Source organism: Nicotiana tomentosiformis, chromosome 2 (assembly GCF_000390325.3).
Source record: "Nicotiana tomentosiformis chromosome 2, ASM39032v3, whole genome shotgun sequence".
Taxonomy (NCBI): Eukaryota; Viridiplantae; Streptophyta; class Magnoliopsida; order Solanales; family Solanaceae; genus Nicotiana; species Nicotiana tomentosiformis.
The window spans coordinates 67,892,886-67,911,525 of record NC_090813.1 but is presented as its reverse complement, the minus strand read 5'-3'; positions in this window follow the sequence as shown (position 1 = coordinate 67,911,525).

Genomic DNA, 18,640 nt, shown 5'->3' with positions numbered 1-18,640 from the left:
CAGTGTCAAGATCCTCCTCATCCTTTGACCATATTATAAGCCCCCAAACTCTTTCCCTTGAATGCGACTGGTAATGAATGTGGAGTTTGTGGTTGTTGGCCTGTGGCTAGCTCAAATGGTGTCCGCCCCGTGGACTTACTCCGCTAAAAGTTATAAGAGAATTGGGCGATGTCTAGGAGTCTTGCCCAATCTTTCTGATGCGCGCTTACATAATGCCTCAAGTAGCATTCTAGTAAGACATTGACCCGTTCCGTTTGTCCATCTGTCTATGGGTGGAAACTAGTGGAAAAGTGTAGTTCCGTGCCAAGTATGTCAAATAACTCTCTCCAAAAGTTCCCAGTAAAACGGGGGTCTCGATCACTGATAATATGCCTTGGTAAGCCCCATTACTTCAACACATTCTTAAAGAATAGCTTGGCGGCTTCCTTGGCAGTGCAACCTAGTGAGGCGGGCATGAAGGTTGCATATTTGGAAAATCTATCTACTACCACCATAATAGTGCCATAACCGTCGAACTTCGGTAGGCAAGTGATAAAGTCCATAGTCACGCTCTCCCATGGACGCTCTGCAACTGGTAGTGGCTCCAAAAGTCCTCTGGGTTGTTATTGCTCAACCTTGTCCTATTGACATACAAGACAAGTTTGCACATAACACTCTATGTCATCTCACATGTGTGGCCAATATTAGACTGACTCAACCAAGGCCCTAGTGCAACCTTGGCCTGGATGACCAGCCCATATTGTGTCATGACTCTCCCTTATGATCCGCCGTCTAATGTCTCCAAACTTAGGCACGTAGACCCTCCGACCTGTGGTAAGCAGTAGGCCGTCTTTGACCCAAAAACGTCTCGTATTTCCCTAGTTGGCTAACTCGATAAGTTGTTTGGCTGCTAGATAATGTTCCATGCCTTCTTTTATAGCCTCACGAATGTCCCATCTTGTTGAAGTGATTGCAACAAGCTTGGCTTTCCGGCTCAAGGCATCGGCTACAACATTACCTTTGCCCGACTTATACTCCAGCATATAATCAAATTCGGCCAAGAAATTCTGCCACCTGGCCTGTTTTGGTGTGAGCTTCTTCTACGTCTGAAAATATCTAGTAGCTACATTATCGGTCTTGACCACGAACCTCGACCCGAGCAAATAGTGTCGCCATGTACGAAGGTAATGCATAATGGCAGTCATCTCCTTCTCTTGCACCATGTAACGCCGCTCTGTCTCATTTAACTTGCGGATCTCAAATGTTATGGGATGCTTATCCTACATCAAGACACCCCCAATGGCAAAATCTGAGACATCTGTATGCACCTCAAATGTCTTGGCAAAGTCAGGTAATGCCAAGACTGGCTCCTCTATTACAGCTGCCTTGAGGTCTTCAAATGCCCTTTGACAATGCTTCGTCCAAACCCATGGCTTGTTATTCTTTAGCAACCCAGTCAATGGTGCGGCCTTTGCTGAGTAGCCACTGATGAACCGACGATAGTAGTTAACAAGGCCAAGGAAGGATCTCAACTCAATTACCTTTATAGGTGCCTCCCACTCCTGGATAGCACGTACCTTAGTCCCGTCCATGAGTAGCTCGCCATTGCTAATAACAAAGGCCTAAGAAGTGCACCTTTGATTGTGCAAACTCGCATTTCTCCCTCTTGATGTATAGCTCGTTCTCCCGCAAGACTTGGAAAACCTTCCTTAAGTGATCCATGTGTTCCTCCAAGGTGTTGTTATAGATGACTATGTCGTCTAGGTAGATGTAATGAACCGACCGGTCGTTTTGAGTGTTATAACACCGTTCCCCCATTTACTGCTCAATTTATACTTTATAGTTATTTTATGACTTACCGGGTTAGTGGGTTAGGGTCCGGAAGGAATTCGGAGTGAAATGAGACACTTAGTCTCATAATTGAAAATTTAAGTTAGAAAAGTAGATTGGATATGGACCTATATGTAAACGACCTCGGATTTGAATTTTGACGATTTCAATAGCTCCGTATGGTGATTTTGGACTTAGGAGCGTATCCGAAAAATTATTTGGAGATCCGTAGTGGAATTAGGCTTGAAATGCCGAAAGTTGAATTTTTGGGAAGTTTGACCGGGGGGTTGACTTTTTGATATCGGGGTCGGAATCTGATTTTGAAAATTGGAATAACTTTGTTATATCATTTATGACTTGTGTGCAAAATTTGAGATCAATCGGACGCGATTTGATAGGTTCCAGAGTCATTTGTAGAAATTAGAAATTTCAAAGTTCATTAGGCTTGAATTGGGATGTAATTCATGGTTTTAGCATTATTTGAGGTGATTTGAGGATTCGACTAAGTTCTTATGATGTTTTAGGACTTGTTGGTATATTTGGTTGAGGTCCCGAGGGCCTTGGGTGAGTTTCGGATGGTTAACGGATCAAAATTGAACTACAACAGCTGTTGTAATTTCCTTCTGCTGGAAATTTCTTCTGCCAGAAATCGAGCCCAGAATCAAGCCACGATCGAGCCCAGAGTCGAGGGCCATAATTGAAGGAAGGGTCGAGGATCATGATCGAAGCCACGATCGAGCCCATGGTCGAGGGCCACGATCGAGGCCTAGGATCGAGGATCAGAATCGAGGCACAGGATTGAGGCCCATGATCGAGGCCTAGGATTGAGACCCAGGATCGAGGACCATGATCGAAAGCCAAGATCGAGGCAGAACCGAGGCTGTCTGGGCAGAATTATTGTCACGCCCCAACCTAGGGGAGCGCGACCGACGCTCAACCGAGTGAACCCGGTCGAGCAAGCCTATTAGACCTTCCCTACCCGACTCATTCATGATCCGAAAAGAGGACGCGTTACCATCTGCTAAATAGGGGAGAGATCATATATACATACACAAACGTTGCTAGTCCATTTTTCATTATATACATTATGCCATAGTTAAGTTTTCAAAATACAACTTAGTCCAGTGATCAGTCCGATACCCATACAAGACCCACATAAACGTCTACGGAGCCTCTAATGATACAAAAGACAATCATGACAATGCTGACAACAAGGCCCCGACTATACCTCAAAATATGAAAACCTTTACAAAAGAAGGACTACATAACCCCTGGGAGAAATGGGGGCTCACCAAGACTGCTGTGAGCAGAGAAAGAGAGCACCACTATCTGCGATCGGCACTATCTGCGATGGAACCACCTACATCCATTCAAAGATGTAGCGTCCTCGGCAAAAGGGATGTTAGTACTGTCGAATAGTACTAGTATGTAAGGCAAACACCAATCTTAGTAGAATGAACAGTGAAACAAAGAGAAGGCAGTCATAATAATCAATAAGTACTTCACAGGAATACAAAGAAAACACCAAGTAAGGATCACATAGTTTCCAATTCAATCTTTTCAGCCTTTTAGGTTAATGATCTTTAGTGCCAAAAGCCACAACTCACAATGCCAAGTGTTTTTACACGAAGTCCGATCTCGGCCCGACTGTCTAAGCCATCTCAAGTGAGACAATCCACAATGTAAATCAATAATTCTAACACAAATGCCACCATGTGTATAGCATGGCGTCCGATCTCGGCCCGATCGGCTAAGCAATCTCACTTGAGACATAACCTATTTCAATTGTTCACTTAATTCACATTTCTTTCCCATCTTTCGTTACATGGCACAAACAACCGCATTTATTAAGTAGTTCTTAGCACTTGGGAACATTTTACAATTCAAGTCTTTCCCTTTTTATCCGTTCAAATAACATCATCATTCATGTCGATAAGTATCATCACATAAGGCATTACACATATAAGGGAAGGAACTTGGAAAATCATAATAACGTTCTCAAGTAGCATGATGACATGGTAAACATCTAAAATAATTAGGGAATATGAATCTTCTAACCCAACACACTAAGGCAAACAATTCTAGTATGATCAAGTCGGAACTTACACCAATTATTCAGACACTAGGAGTTCGATTCTAGGAAGAAGAGAGTTAGCCATACATACCTCAATTGCGCTTCTTTAGACTCTAAAATTATCCGAAACCCTTAGCAACCTCAATCTATTTTAGCAATATATAGATTGAACCCAGAATTATGAAAACGTTCATGGTTCTCGCTCATTTTTTCCCCCACACTCTTTATCACACATGCATGCAAGATAAACCACCCTCATACCCACGAAGTATCACCCTAGTACCCCATTATAGCTATGTTTGAAATTAAGAGCTGGGGTGATGAAGCCTTACCCCTTTTGGATGAAGAATTTGGTGCTCTACTTGAATATTTCCAAAGCTTTAAGTGATGATTGAAGATCAATTTGATGAAAACTTAGGCCCTCCCTCTTGAACCCTCTCTCTCTCACTCTAGAAATATCAGAAAGTGAGCTCAAAATAGACCTAAGGGATGTTTTAAGGGATTGGGGGTCGGGTTTTAAATTAAGAAAAAGGGTGCCCCGACATAGGTCTGCGGTTGCATATGCGACCGCATAATGGTTATGCGGTCCGCAATATGACCGCAGAAATAGCCCTCAGGGGCCTAAACTTTCGGTCCAGGTATGCGACCAGTATGCGGTCCGTCCGCATACTTATTCTGCGGTGGTATAATGCACCGCAGAACTCCCTCCGCAAAAACCCAAGAGGGATTATGCGACCGATATGCGGTCCACATATTCATTATGCGGTTGCATAATCGACTGCAAAGCTGACCTCATAATGCGAACCGCGGCGAGCTAGCTAGCCGCGAAGAATTTCTACTATAGTAACGCAGAAATCTATCTTGGCACCACGAAACCCCGAGTTTTTGGTTAAAATTTTTACGGGTCCTTACAATCATAAAGCACGGACTTCGTCCCATTCGCCATTTTTGACAAATTGGATCTTGAGGAGAGGCGATTTTTGATAGATTTTCAAGGAAGACTTGAAGTAAGTCCCTTGTGATCATTTCTACTCCATAATATTGAATTATCATCGAATAATCCGACTAGATTACATGATTTTGAGGTGTAAATCGGAGATTGAAACTTAGAAATTTGAAAATAAGATTTGTAGATTTGAGGGTCGAATTTGGTAAAATTGGTATGGGTAGACTCGTGGTTGAATGGGCTTTCGGATTTTGTAACTTTTGTCAGATTCTGAGACGTCGATTTTTGAGCTAAAATTCGGATTTTTATTGAAAATTATATATTCATATGGAATTAATTCTAATAAATTTTATTGATTGAAATAAATTATTTGTGATTAGATACGAGGCATTCAAAGGCCGATTTGCGAGGCAAAGGCATAGTAGAGTAAAGAATTTCACGCTCTGAGGTAAGTAACAGTTTTAAATCTGGTCCTGAGGGTATGAAACCCCAAAATTTTGTGTCATGTGATTATTTTGGAGGTGACGCACATGCTAGGTATGGGCGTACACCAAGGGGATTGTGACTTGGTCCATCCCGGAGAAACTGTAAAGCTGAATAACTTGTTGATAGTTATGTGCTCTCTATGTGTTGTGGAAACTTGACTATAAGTCATGCTAAAAACTATGTTTAGGCTATATTTTGGTATTTTTAGGACCTACAGAGGTCGTGTACATGTGAATTATCTGCTTAAATTGTTGTTTTGTACTCAGTCACAACTACTTGATTATTTTATCTCAATTTCTATTGTTCATTATCGATATATTATATCATTGTTGTTTGGGCTGATTTTATGATTGTGGAGAGACCGGGAGACTGGAGAGCTTTATGACTGAGTGAGGCCGAGGTCCTGATTGTGAGATTTTATACCATAGCATGTGAGTTGGCCGTACAACACGTGAATTGTCCGTGCAGATCTTTATATTATACTATAGCACGTCAGTTGGTCGTGCATCACGTGAGTTGTCCGTGCGGATCCTTATATTATACTATAGCACATGATTGGCCGTGTAGCACGTGAGTTGGCCGTTCGGATCCAGATACTTATATTATGGCACATTGAGTTATCCGTGCAGCACGTGAGTTGTCCATGCAGATTATAGCGCTTGTGCTGTAGGAGCCCCTCCGAAGTCTGTACACCCCAGTGAGCGCGGTTACTCATTGAGTGTGAGTGCTGAGGGCTGAGAGCCGAGTGGATGAGTTGTTGTGACGAGTGGAGTGATTGTTGGCCTGAGAGGCTGTACTTATTTTTCATTTGTTGTTGCACTTAGTTGCTATCTGTTATTGTTGTGAAATTCTCTGAAAGATTTTATATCCGGATTACATGAACTTGAATAATATAAAATTGATTTGACTTAAACTGCCGGATTTGAAAGCATGTCTATTCTTTACTGGAATTACTGGAAATGAACTGTAACTGTGTATCTCGTCATTATCTTCAGTTCCTTATTTATTATTGTTACTTGCTGAGTTGGTTGTACTCATACTACACCTTGCACTTCGTGTGCAGACCCAGGTGTTCCTGGACATAGCGGATGTTGATTTTTCCGCACAACTGATTTTCTAGAGATTCAGAGGTAGCTGTCATGTTTCGCAGACCTTGTCTCTCCTTCCCTATCTCCTTGTTTACTGTATTTGGTCTTAGACTAATATAGACCTTTTTCTTTTGACTTGTATCTATATTAGATGCTTATGTACTCAGTGACACCAGGGTTTGGGAAGTGTTCGTATCAGTATTTGTGGGATTATGTATTATATTTAAATATTATATTTTCAGACTTAAAAAAAAATTGTGGTTTATTGAGATTTTTAGCTTGCCTAGTATCGAGATAGGCGCCATTATGAAATATTAGGATTTTGGGTCGTGACAGTAGACTACCACGAACTGATCAAGGTAGGGATGAAAAATCTTGTTCATAAGGGTGCAAAATGTGGCTTGTTCATTGGTTAGGCCGAAGGGCATCACCAACCATTCAAAGGCTCCATATCTCGTCACACATGCTATCTTCGGCTCATCCCCTTCTGCAACGTGAACCTGGTAGTAGCCCTTGCGAAGATCCACCTTGGTAAAGTACTTGGCTTGCCTAAGTCTATCAAACAAGTCAGCAATGAGCGGGATCGGGTACTTATTCTTCACTGGGGCCTTATTAAGTGCTCGGTAGTCAATACACAAGCGCAACGATCCATCCTTCTTCTTCTGGAACAATACTGGTGCACCGAAATGTGCCTTTGATGGGCGAATGTGACCAGCATCTAGCATCACTTTCAATTATTTCCTAAGCTCCTCTAGCTCGGGCGGTCCCATACGATATGGGGCAAACGCGGGCGACTTAGCCTCTGGCTCCAACTCAATCTTGTGATCTACCTCTCGCCTAGGCGGCAAGTGCTTAGGCAACTCCTCGGGCATGACATCTTTGTTTTTCTGAAGCAACTTCTCTATGCAAGGTGGCATTGTCTCTTGAAAACTCTTGTCTTCCTCCAGACTTGCGATGGTTGCCACAAACGCCGGCTCCCCCTTCTTGATCCCCTTGAAAACCTGGATAACTAAGAGTTGTCCTTGGCTCTGTCCGTGTGGCATAGTCACTATAGGTACCATGCAAGCTCTTTCTCACTCCATAACCAAGAGATGTTGGAGGTAGGGGTCGATCAAAGTATGATAATGTCTAAAGAACTCTTGCCCTAATATGATATCAAAGATATCCATAGCGGTTACGGTAAGGTTTGTCATACCTTTCCAAGTTCCCAATTTTACACCAACTCTATTAGCTACCCCACGAGCATTCTATACCTCGGCATTCACAGTCTTAACGCGAGAGTTGGTTGGATCAAGCTTCAATTCTAGTCTCTTTGCGGCAGCCTCAGTCACGAAATTATGAGTTACTCCAGTATCCACCATTGCACGAGCAGGCTTGTTGTTGATGGTAAGACCCACATACTGATTGCCATTCTAGGTAGGTTGGATAGCTTGCTTCGTGACAACACCATATAATCCGATCATACCCAACTGTGCAGTTCCCAAACTCTCTCCTTGCGGCTGCTCCTTCCGTTTACGGACTATGACGTTGAGGCTCTTTAGGTCGGGACAATTCGTGAAGCTGTGCGGCCCTCCGCATATGTAACATCCTTTCTTCTCGGCCTGCACCTTCTTCTCGGCGTAGCCCTGACGACCACTGGGCTTTTTGGAATCTTGAGTCTTGTAGTATTGTTGTTGTATCTCATTGCCTTTGCCACGGTCTCCCCCACTTTTGACATTGTTAACCTTTGATTCTTTACCTTTGCCTTTGTCATGCTTGTCATGCCTGAAATCCATCAATGATTCAGCCTCCACTATGGCTTGGTCTATATCCGCGACTTATCGGCGTTGCAACTCCTGCTTAGCCCAATTTTGTAACCCATCCATGAAGTGGAACAACAAGTCATCATTGGTCAGGTTGGTGATTTGAAACATAAGGGTAGTGAACTCCTTGACATAGACACATATGCTCCTTGTTTGTTTCAACTCCCTAAGATTGCGCCTTGCCTCGTACAAGACATTGTTTGGAAAGAACTGTCGCTTAAACTCGCCTTTAAACTGATCCCACGTGCTAATAGTACATAGACCTTTATCCACGCCGGCCATATTCCTTCTCCACCATAGCATGGCAGTCTCTGAGAGGTAGAACATTTCAGTGTTGATCATGGAGTCGTCGTCCCTCACTTTGCCGTGCTTGAAGTAGTTCTCCAAGTGCCAAAGGAAGTTTTCCACTTCTTGTGCATCACGAACACCTTTGAACACTGGGGGTTTGGGAGACTCGATCTTGGCCTCTCTTATTACCACAACATTGTTAGCTGCCTCGGTCACGCCAGCACTAACATGCTCCTCGAGTGACTCTATCTTTGCCTTCATAGCATCAATAGTACTCAAAGCCTCCATGAATCTGCACTCTAAGGCAGTGACGGTTTGCCTTAGTTCCATCTGGGTCTGTGTACGTCCCTTCAAGTCATTTTAGGTACTCTTAATCTCTTCAAGACTGTGCCCCTCAAGAACGCTAAGGGTGCCTTCTACCTTCCCCAAGCGTTGGCCAAACATCTCCACGGTGACCATCCCCGTGTTCATCTTCATCACCCATTCTTTACCGAGCGAGATGTCCTCGGGCAGGACCTCCACTTCATCCTCGCTTGCCTCAGTGGCAGATGGTTCTTGGGATGTAATCCCTTTGTTTGACACAACCTCGGATGGCACCTCCTGGCTCTTGTTGGTGGCATTCCTCTTTTGTTACGACCGCTCTTGCCAGTAGGATCCTGGATGGTGTTTGCTTGGGTGTTGGCAGCGTTAATTTCTCCGTCGTTTGCCATTCCCTTAGTTGCAACCTTTGCTCAGATACCACGTTGTCACGTCCTTAGTCGTTAACTAAGTACACGTGCGGCACTTGACAATTTGCTCACGATCTTGCACAACTTGCTCACGTTCTTGCTATGCCAAGTCAGCCTTACTACACTCAAGATCGCTAAGAGAATGGTAGAAAGAACACAAGAGAATTGTTAAAGGAAGCTTTGTATTAGAGAGAACTTGAATTGTTTGCTTGGTGAATTACAAATGAATGGCCCCCTTTATATACTTGTCTCCTAGGGGCTAGTATGTAAATATTAATTGTTGCACAAGTCCTTAATATTTACAAGATAAGAGCTTTCTCTAGAATTCTCTACAAGCCTAGAAGATTCCAAGGACTTTCCTAGCAAATCCATAGGGATCTAGGGTCTTCCAAAGGAAATGTCCATACTTTTCTAGAATCGTCTCACAAATGCCAGCATTCCTCATATGTAAGCTTCCATATGGCTTTAATATATGTCAAATGGCACATATGTGGCATGATGACATGGCGGGTAACTCTAAAATTTCGGCCTACTTCTTTAATTCAGTCCAATCCGATTGCATTGGATTAGCCACTTAATGCATCAGAATTGTCTGCTTATTTTTAGAGTTTTGCGGCATGAAACAACAACAACAACCTAGTGAAATCCCACTAGTGGGGTCTGGGGAGGGTAGTGTGTAAGCAGACCTTACCCCTACCCCGAAGAGGTAGAGAGATTGTTTCTGAAAGACCCTCAGCTCAAGAGGACAAAAAGACAAAATAAGACAATATCAGTATCACCACATAAATCATAGGAAAAATAAGAACAACACGAAATCTAGAAGAAAGATGCAAAGCAAAAACGAAAAAAGCAAAAACAAAAAAAGCAAAAACAAAAACGATAGCTAGTAAATAGGTCCGACACTGAAATGCAAAATAGTAAGACACGACATTGCCACTAGCTAGCTTAGACAAAAACCCTACCAGACTAGTCTCACAATGGTATGAAATAAGGCAAGACTCAATTACCTCCTAACCTATAACCCTAATACCTGACCTCCACATCTTCCTATCAAGTGTCATGTCCTCGGAAATCTGAAGCCTCGCCATGTCCTGCCTGGTCACCTCTCCCCAATACTTTTCGGCTGCCCCTACCTCTTCTCGTGCCCTCTACAACCAGCCGCTCACACCTCCTTACCGGGGCATCTGCGCTCCTCCTCTATACATGTCTGAACCATCTGAGCCTCGCTTCCCGCATCTTGTCATCAATGGGAGCCACACGCACCTTCTCCCGAGTATCAACATTCCTGATCTTATTCATCCTAGTGTGCCCGCACATCCACCTCAATATTCTCATTTTTGCTACTCTCATCTTCTGGATATGTGAGTTCTTAATAGCCCAACACTCAGCCCCGTATATCATGGCCGGTCTAACCACCGCTTTATAGAACTTATCTTTGAGTATCGGTGGCACTTTCTTGTCACACAGGACTCCAGATTCTAACCTCCACTTCATCCATCCTACCCCAATACGGTGTGTAACATCCTCGTCGATCTCCCCTCCCCCTTGGATAACCGACCCAAGGTACTTGAAGCTGCCTCTACTTGGGATGACATGTGAGTCAAGCCTCATATCTATGCCCACTTCCCCCGGCTCAGTGCTGAACTTACATTCTGAAGAAATTCAATAAAATAAAAAATATTTGGAACTCTATTTCTTTCGCTGTGTCAATGGTGCATATGATGAGATATTTATACACTATATAGGAGAGTCCTACTAACCCTTCCATCCTTATTTACATAGAGGTATATTTGCCTCAACATTCTCAATAATAGAGTTTGAGACTTACATAAACACTTACACCTACAAACTACTCATACAACTACCGGCTAGCATAAGTCACGTGTATGTGGTCTTTAGGTGATTGTCTAACATCCCCCTTCAAGCTGGAGGCGGGGATAGACACAACTCCAAGCTTGGATCGCATGAAGCGAAATTGGGACTTCGTCAGTGCCTTTGTGAAGACATCGGCAACCTGTTCAGCTGAAGGAACAAATTTAGTTATCATGGCTCCTTGGACGACCTTCTCTCACACAAAATAATAGTCAAGTTCTATATGTTTTGTGCGAGCATGAAGAACTGGATTAGCTATAAGGTGAAATGCACTTAGATTATCAGTAAGCATAACTGGTGGACTCAGAAGAGAGACACCAATATCCTTGAGAATATATGTAATCCAAGTTAATTCTGCAGCTAATGAGGCCAGCGCTCTATACTCAGCCTCTGCATTCGACTTCGCGACTGTATTTTGCTTCTTTGAGGACCAAGACACACAGTTCGAACCCAAGAAAATGCACAGACCAGTTGTGGATCAACGAGTGAGCAGGCAACCTGCCCAATCTGCGTCGGAGAAACCCACGAGATGTAGAGATGACTTTGAGGTGATGCGAAGGCCAAGATGTAGTGTTCCAGCGATGTACCTCAAAATTCACTTAACCCCAGTCCAATGATTTTCTGCTGGACTCTGCATAAACTGGCATAAAAGATTCACCGCATGACTTATTTTTGGGCGAGTAAGCGTAAGGTATTGAAGAGCACCCACCACACTTCGAAATTCAGACGGATCAACTGATGGACCAACCGATTCATGAAGACCATGCTTTTGAGATAGAGGCGTCTGATGAGCACGAGCAGCAAGCATGTTTGTACGCTCAAGAATGTCCTCGGCATATTTTCTTTGGCTAAGAAATAAGCCATCGGAACTTCGAGAAACAGCTTTACCAAGGAAGTAATGGAGACTGCCCATGTCCTTCATGGCAAATGTGGATTTCAAGTTGGAGATAAGCTGATCAAGCAACACAACACTACTACCTGTCAAAATAATGTCGTCAACATAGAGGAGGAGCAAGACTATACCTCTATGAGAGTGGAAAACGAACAAGGATGAATCAGCCTTGCTACATTTAAAACCAAGATGAGCTAAATATGTGTTGAATTTGTGAAACCAGGCTTTGGGTGCCTGTTTGAGGCCATAGAGAGCCTTTTTAAGCAAGCACACATGATCAGAGAAGAGTAGATTCTTGTATCCCGGAGGTTGCTCCATAAAAACCAGTTCTTTGAGCTCGCCATGTAAGAAGGCATTCTTTACATCAAGTTTTTTGAGTGGCCAGTTGCGGGTTGTAGCAATAGATAGAACAATTCTAATCGTCGTAGCCTTGATGACTGGACTAAAAGTATCCTCAAAATCAATCCCCTCAATTTGGTTGTATCCTTTGGCGACAAGACGCACTTTGAATCGTTCCACAGAGCCATCTGCATTGAGTTTGGTTTTGAAGACCCATTTTGATCCTACAATGTTCATATATGGTCGACGAGGAACCAACTCCCAAGTATCATTTGATTTTAAAGCACGCAGTTCTTCATCCATAGCTTCCTTCCAGTGTGGTTTGGACATTGCATCCTTTATAGTCCATGGTTCTTTCAGATCTGGATTTGTTGTAGCAATGAAAAGGGTATGAAATGTAGGATTGGAGATGGACTTGGTTTTGTTTCTAGTAAGCATGTGATGGGTATTAGGCGGACTATATGGTGGAGAGGGAGGCGAAGAAGTAGGCAAGGCTGTTGTGGGTTGTATAGGAGGGAGGTCAATAAATAGTTGAATACCTTTAAAATCTGATGGGTTTAATGAGGAGATACTGGATGAGGAAGTTGTATCAATATTATCCATGGAGCTTGAGGAATGTTGTTCTGAACTTTGGAGAGGAGATACTGGAAGTATGGTGTTTGAAGTACTTGATGAAGTACTGGTTGTAGTATCGGTTGGTTGCTGAATTTGTGAGTGTGGAGGAGATTGTGCAAGTTGTTGCTGCAACTTATGTAATGGCATGGCGTCGGATTCATCAAGGAGCTGAATAGGAGCATCCACAAGTTCAGTTGTTTGTTGTATACATGGATCAAGTAGAGTATGTGCACTTGTACCCTTCTTTAAGAATTCACTGTAAGTAACAAACTGTGAAGAGTTCGATTCTTCATGTACAGTAGAACTAGGAGGCACATATGGCAATTTTAACTCACCAAAAATAACATGCCTTGAAATATAAACCCTCTTAGATTGAGGATGATAACACCTATAACCTTTATGGAGAATACTGTACCCTATAAAATACATGAAAATATTTTTGGCTGAAATTTATTTTTATTTTATCCTTTGAGATAGGGAAAACAACGACATCCAAAAATTTTCATAATATTGTAATCGGGTTCTTGCCCATATAACTTAGTAAACGGAGAGTTCATACCCAAAGTTGGAGTAGACATTCTGTTGATCAGAAATATGGCAGACATAAAAGCTTCAACCCAAAGAAACATTGGTACATTAGCATTAAAAATCAAAGTAAGACCTGTTTCAACAATATGTCTGTGTTTTCTTTCTGCCACTCCATTTTGCTCGGGTGTATAAGGACAAGAAATTTGTCTCCTAATCCCATTCTGAGCCAAGTAATTTATGAACTCCATGCAATTAAATTCTCCTCCACCATCACATTGAAACGCTTTGAGTTTCTTGGACAATTGATTTTCCACCAACTTGTGAAAGGTTATAAAAATAGGCAAGAAGTCTGATTTCTTCTTTAAAGGATATAACCAAGTAAATCTCGTGCAATCATCCACAAAAATCACATAGTACTTAATACCTTAAGAGGAAGATACGGGGGCTGGACCCCATAAATCACTGTGAATTTTTACGAGTGGTTCAGCTTCTCTTTTATTTGACACTTGAAAAGGTAACTTACAATTCTTTCCCATTTGACAACTAGTACAAACTGAGACATTTTTATTCCAACTTCTAACATCAATCAATTTATTTTTATCCAAAAATTTAAGTATTCTTGAATTTGGGTGTCCCAATCGTTGATGCCACAATGTGTCTGAATTTTTTCCTTCCTTTGTAGTTGTTAATGCTTTATGTAAGTTCCCTTCAAAAGTGTACAAACCGGTATTTTTATTCCCTTTTGCTAGAGTGATCCTCGTTCTCAAGTCATTAACAATAAAACCCTTGTCAGTAAATTTCAAAGAGCATGGATTGTCTTCTACTAACTTGCTAACAGAAATGAGATTCTTCTTGAGATTAGGCACAACAAAGACTTCCTCTAGATGTAGGTTCTTACCAATATACTTATCTCCTACATGTGTTATGGGTAGTTTTTCTCCATTTCATATCATTACCGAATCACATCCTTGAAAAGGAGATGGATTTGTGAGAATACCTGGTGTTATATGATTAGTAGCGCCTGAGTCCATATAAAGATTATAATCAGTTTGATCATTGAATGACATAGCAGCTAATGCTTTTGGTACTTCTTGTTGCGCCTGATAAGAGTAGTCCCACCTGTAAAAACAGAAAAGTGCAGTATGGTTATTTCTGCCACAGATTTGACATGGATTTGGTTTTGAATCCTTTTGTTGATTATTTCCATTGTAATTATTTTCACCAAAGTATCTCTGATTTGGCAGTCTATTGCCTCTTCCTCTTTGTTGTCCTCTTCCTCTAACAAAGTTGCCACGACCTCTTCCTTGGGATTTTTGAGCTATAAATGCCATGTTAGTGTCAACATGTGTTTGTCCCGATTGTTCATCAGAGTCCTCTCTCATTTCAAATCCCCTAAGAGCATTTACAAACTGCGTGAATGTTGGGTATGGAGGTTTCCCTAACATAACAGTTCGAAGAGTTCTGTATTTACTCCCAAGGCCTCTAGCAAAGTTGATAACTTTGCTATCTTCATCCAAGGGCTTGTGTATAGCCATAAGACTATCACATATCCCTTTGAATTCTCTTATATATTCATCTATAGACTTTGTTCCCAGTTTGATAGCTTATAACTGTTGCTTCAACTGAAATTCCTTATCTTTGCTTGCTTGTAGGTAGGTATCCTCAAGGCAAGACCATATCTGCTTGGCCGTTGAGCACCCGATAATGAGAAACATTGACTCTTCTGTCATTGTTCCGGATAACCAACTCCTAATTAGAACATCACGGTCTTCCCATTCAATGAAATTTGGGTTTGGACTAGTTTCTCCTTTCTCATTTTCTAGAGTTTCTTCTGGGGCTTCGTCTTTGATAATACTTATAACTTTTAGAGTTTGCATGAGTTGGAGAATTTGTGTTCTCCAAACAAGATAGTTTGTGGGTTTAAGTTTAATAGAACAAATAGTAATGAGTTGGTGTAATGAAGATGGTGAAAGGGTCAGGGTTCTATTTGCAGAGGTAGACATGATGAATGTTTGGTTGGGAAACTTTCAGGATCTGCGTTCAATAGAGCCTAAGCTTTGATACCATGAAGAAATTCAATAAAATGAAGAATATTTGGAACTCTATTTCTTTCGTTGTGTCAACGGTGCATATGATGAGATATTTATACACTATATAGGAGAGTCCTATTAACCCTTCCATCCTTATCTACACAGAGGTATATTTGCCTCAACATTCTCAATAATAGAGTTTGAGACTTACATAAACACTTACACCTACAAATTACTCATACAACTGCCGGCTAGGATAAGTCACGTGTCCGTGGTCTTTAGGTGATTGTCTAACACGCTCCAGGTATTCTGTATTCGTCTTGTTCAGCTTGAAACCCTTAGACTCAAGAGCCTGTCTCCAAACCTCTAGCCTCTTGTTAACACCGACTCGCGTTTCATCAATCAAAACTATGTCATCGGCGAATAGCATGCACCATGACACCTCCCCTTGAATATGGTGTGTTAAAGCGTCCAACACAAGGGCGAATAGGAATAGACTGAGCGCAAAGCCTTGATGTAGCCCCATAATAACCGAAAAATGTTCAGAGTCGCCTCCTACTGTCCTTACCCGTGTCTTAGCCCCATTATACACGTCCTGAATCGCCATAATGTAAGGAACCGACACACCTTTTGCCTCCAAGCATGTCCAAAGATTGCAGAACAATTGAATTTGATAAAATTTAGGACCAGCCTGAAGCGAAAACCATAGCTTTGGTGACTAGTACAATGCTCTTTAGCGAAAACCGCCCCGCCATCGCACCTATTAATTTTCAGCAAAACCAGCGATAGCGAGCCTTGTCCGAGCTCAACTCTCGGACTGCCATCAGAAGGTCATGGCTGACATCATATCCCACAAAGTCTGCCTTTCCAGGTTTTCATGCAGGAATCCAGGCACCTTCCCATTAAGGAATCCAGGCAGGAATCCAGGCAGCTTTTCATCCAGGAATCCAGGCACCTTTCCAGGCTGGAATGCACCAAGCTGTTTTAGACAGCCAACCAACCCTTTGTATAGCCATTTTGGTTCTATAAATAGGCTTTGTTTTCATTCTTTGTAAGGCATCAGATATTGAATAAACACAACAGAAAATTGGCACTTGCCTCCCAAATTCGAGTCTCTTTATCTCAAAGCTTTCTTGCTTGTTTCGTGTGATTGCCATCGCTTTAGCATGATTGTGCTAATTATTGTCTAAGGGCTGAAGCTAGGTAGCAGTCAGGCTTACTTTGCTGCCCTCGCCGAACCATCAGAAAAACGGTTCCGTGACAAGTGGTATCAGAGCCTAGGTTCTTGCATGGCTAAGAACTCACACCGTAACATTGAAGAAACCCACATTGAAGAGAACCCAGAACCACAAAGAGGCATGGGTCGAAAGCGCGACAAAAGTAAGGCCAGGGATGCATCTCCACCTGAAAGTGAGTTGCTGCCCTATACTGCACCCGAAACTTCTCAAGCTATATCTCTAGACGAGAGAGTTTGTATGATAGAAAAGGGTCTAGAGGCCGCACATCGTCGTATTTCCGCTGCAGAAATCAATATTTGTTCACTTGAGTCAGTTGCCCTTGATGGACTTCAAGAAGTCAGAGGGAACGTTCAGGAGCAAGATGACGGGCTAAACAACCTTGAACTCAAGCTCACTGAGGCTTTGTCTTCCTTACAGGCAGAAGTTGAAGCTTTAAGACAACGCCTAGAGGAGACAGAAGGAACCACTGGGCGAGGTCCCATCACTGTCCGAGAAACACGTATCGAGGCTCCCAAACCCAAAGAATTTCGAGGTGAAAGAAGCGCTCAAGACGTGGAAAACTTCTTGTGGCAGCTGGATGCTTATTTCGAACATGTAAGCATTACCAGCGATGCTGCCAAAATCCGAACGGCAGCCATGTATTTATCTGAAACCGCCATACTTTGGTGGCGCAGAAAGAAGGCAGATATGGAGAAAGGGATGTGCTTCATTGATACCTGGAAGCAGTTCAAAGAGGAGCTAAAACGGCAGTTTTATCCTCAAAATGTTGTGCACGAAGCTCGCCGACAGTTGAGAGAGCTTAGGCAAACATCCTCCATCCGTGAGTACGTAAAGGAGTTTACAAAGCTCACCCTTCAGATCCCCAACTTAACAAGTGAGGATCTATTGTTCCATTTCTTGGATGGCTTGCAGAATTGGGCCAAACAAGAATTACAAAGGCGACAGATCGACGACGTCGATGAGGCTATTGTAGTAGCCGAGTCATTAGCAGATTTCCGGACCGGAGCGTCTAAGGGAAACAACAATCGGAGCCAAGCTGCTGCTGCTCCAAAGGCGGACACCAATCGAGGCAAAGGCAGATTCATTCCCAATCGGAGCAATGATAATCGAGGTAACCGCAATCACTCTTTTAATTATCGCAAGGACTACGATGATAAGAGGAAAGGAGCACCAAAGGCTGCTCAGCGAGAGGTTTGTTATCTTTGCGGTAACCATTCTCATTCTGCTCGAGATTGTCCTACTCTAAACAAGTTAGGAGCAATCGTCGCAGCACACCAGCAGCAAGGACAAACTGCTGCGCCTACTGTTAGGCAACCGGAGGAGCGAAGAGCACCAGCTGATGGTGCAGGACAAGAGAAGAACAAGGCCGTAGGCTTGTTCAATCATATGGCCTTGATAAACCATATGACCATTGCCGCTATTGCTGCCCAACCGCCTCGTGTGAGGCCACGTGAATCTTTATTCGTCGATGCCAAGTTGAATGGCAAAGACGTACGCATCATGGTGGATACAGGTGCGACTCATAACTTCGTGACGAAAGAACGAGCTAGGGAGCTTGGACTTGCTTTCATATCCAGCGACACAATGATGAAGACTGTCAATGCCCTCCCCACTACCGTTCATGGCTTTGCTCCTAACGTACAGATTGCTTTAGGAGACTGGCAGGGATTGACAGACTTCACTGTTGCTCCCATGGATGTCTTTGACATCATTCTAGGATTGGACTTTTGGTACGAGGTCAACGCACTTATTGCACCACGTATCAACCAGCTTCACATAAGCGATCCTGGAGGTTCATGTATTGTGCCCCTTGTTCGGGTACCACAAACCGGAGTGCATCTGTCAGCGATGCAACTTGTGAAAGGCTTCAAGAAAGGAGAACCAACATTTCTTGCAACCTTGACG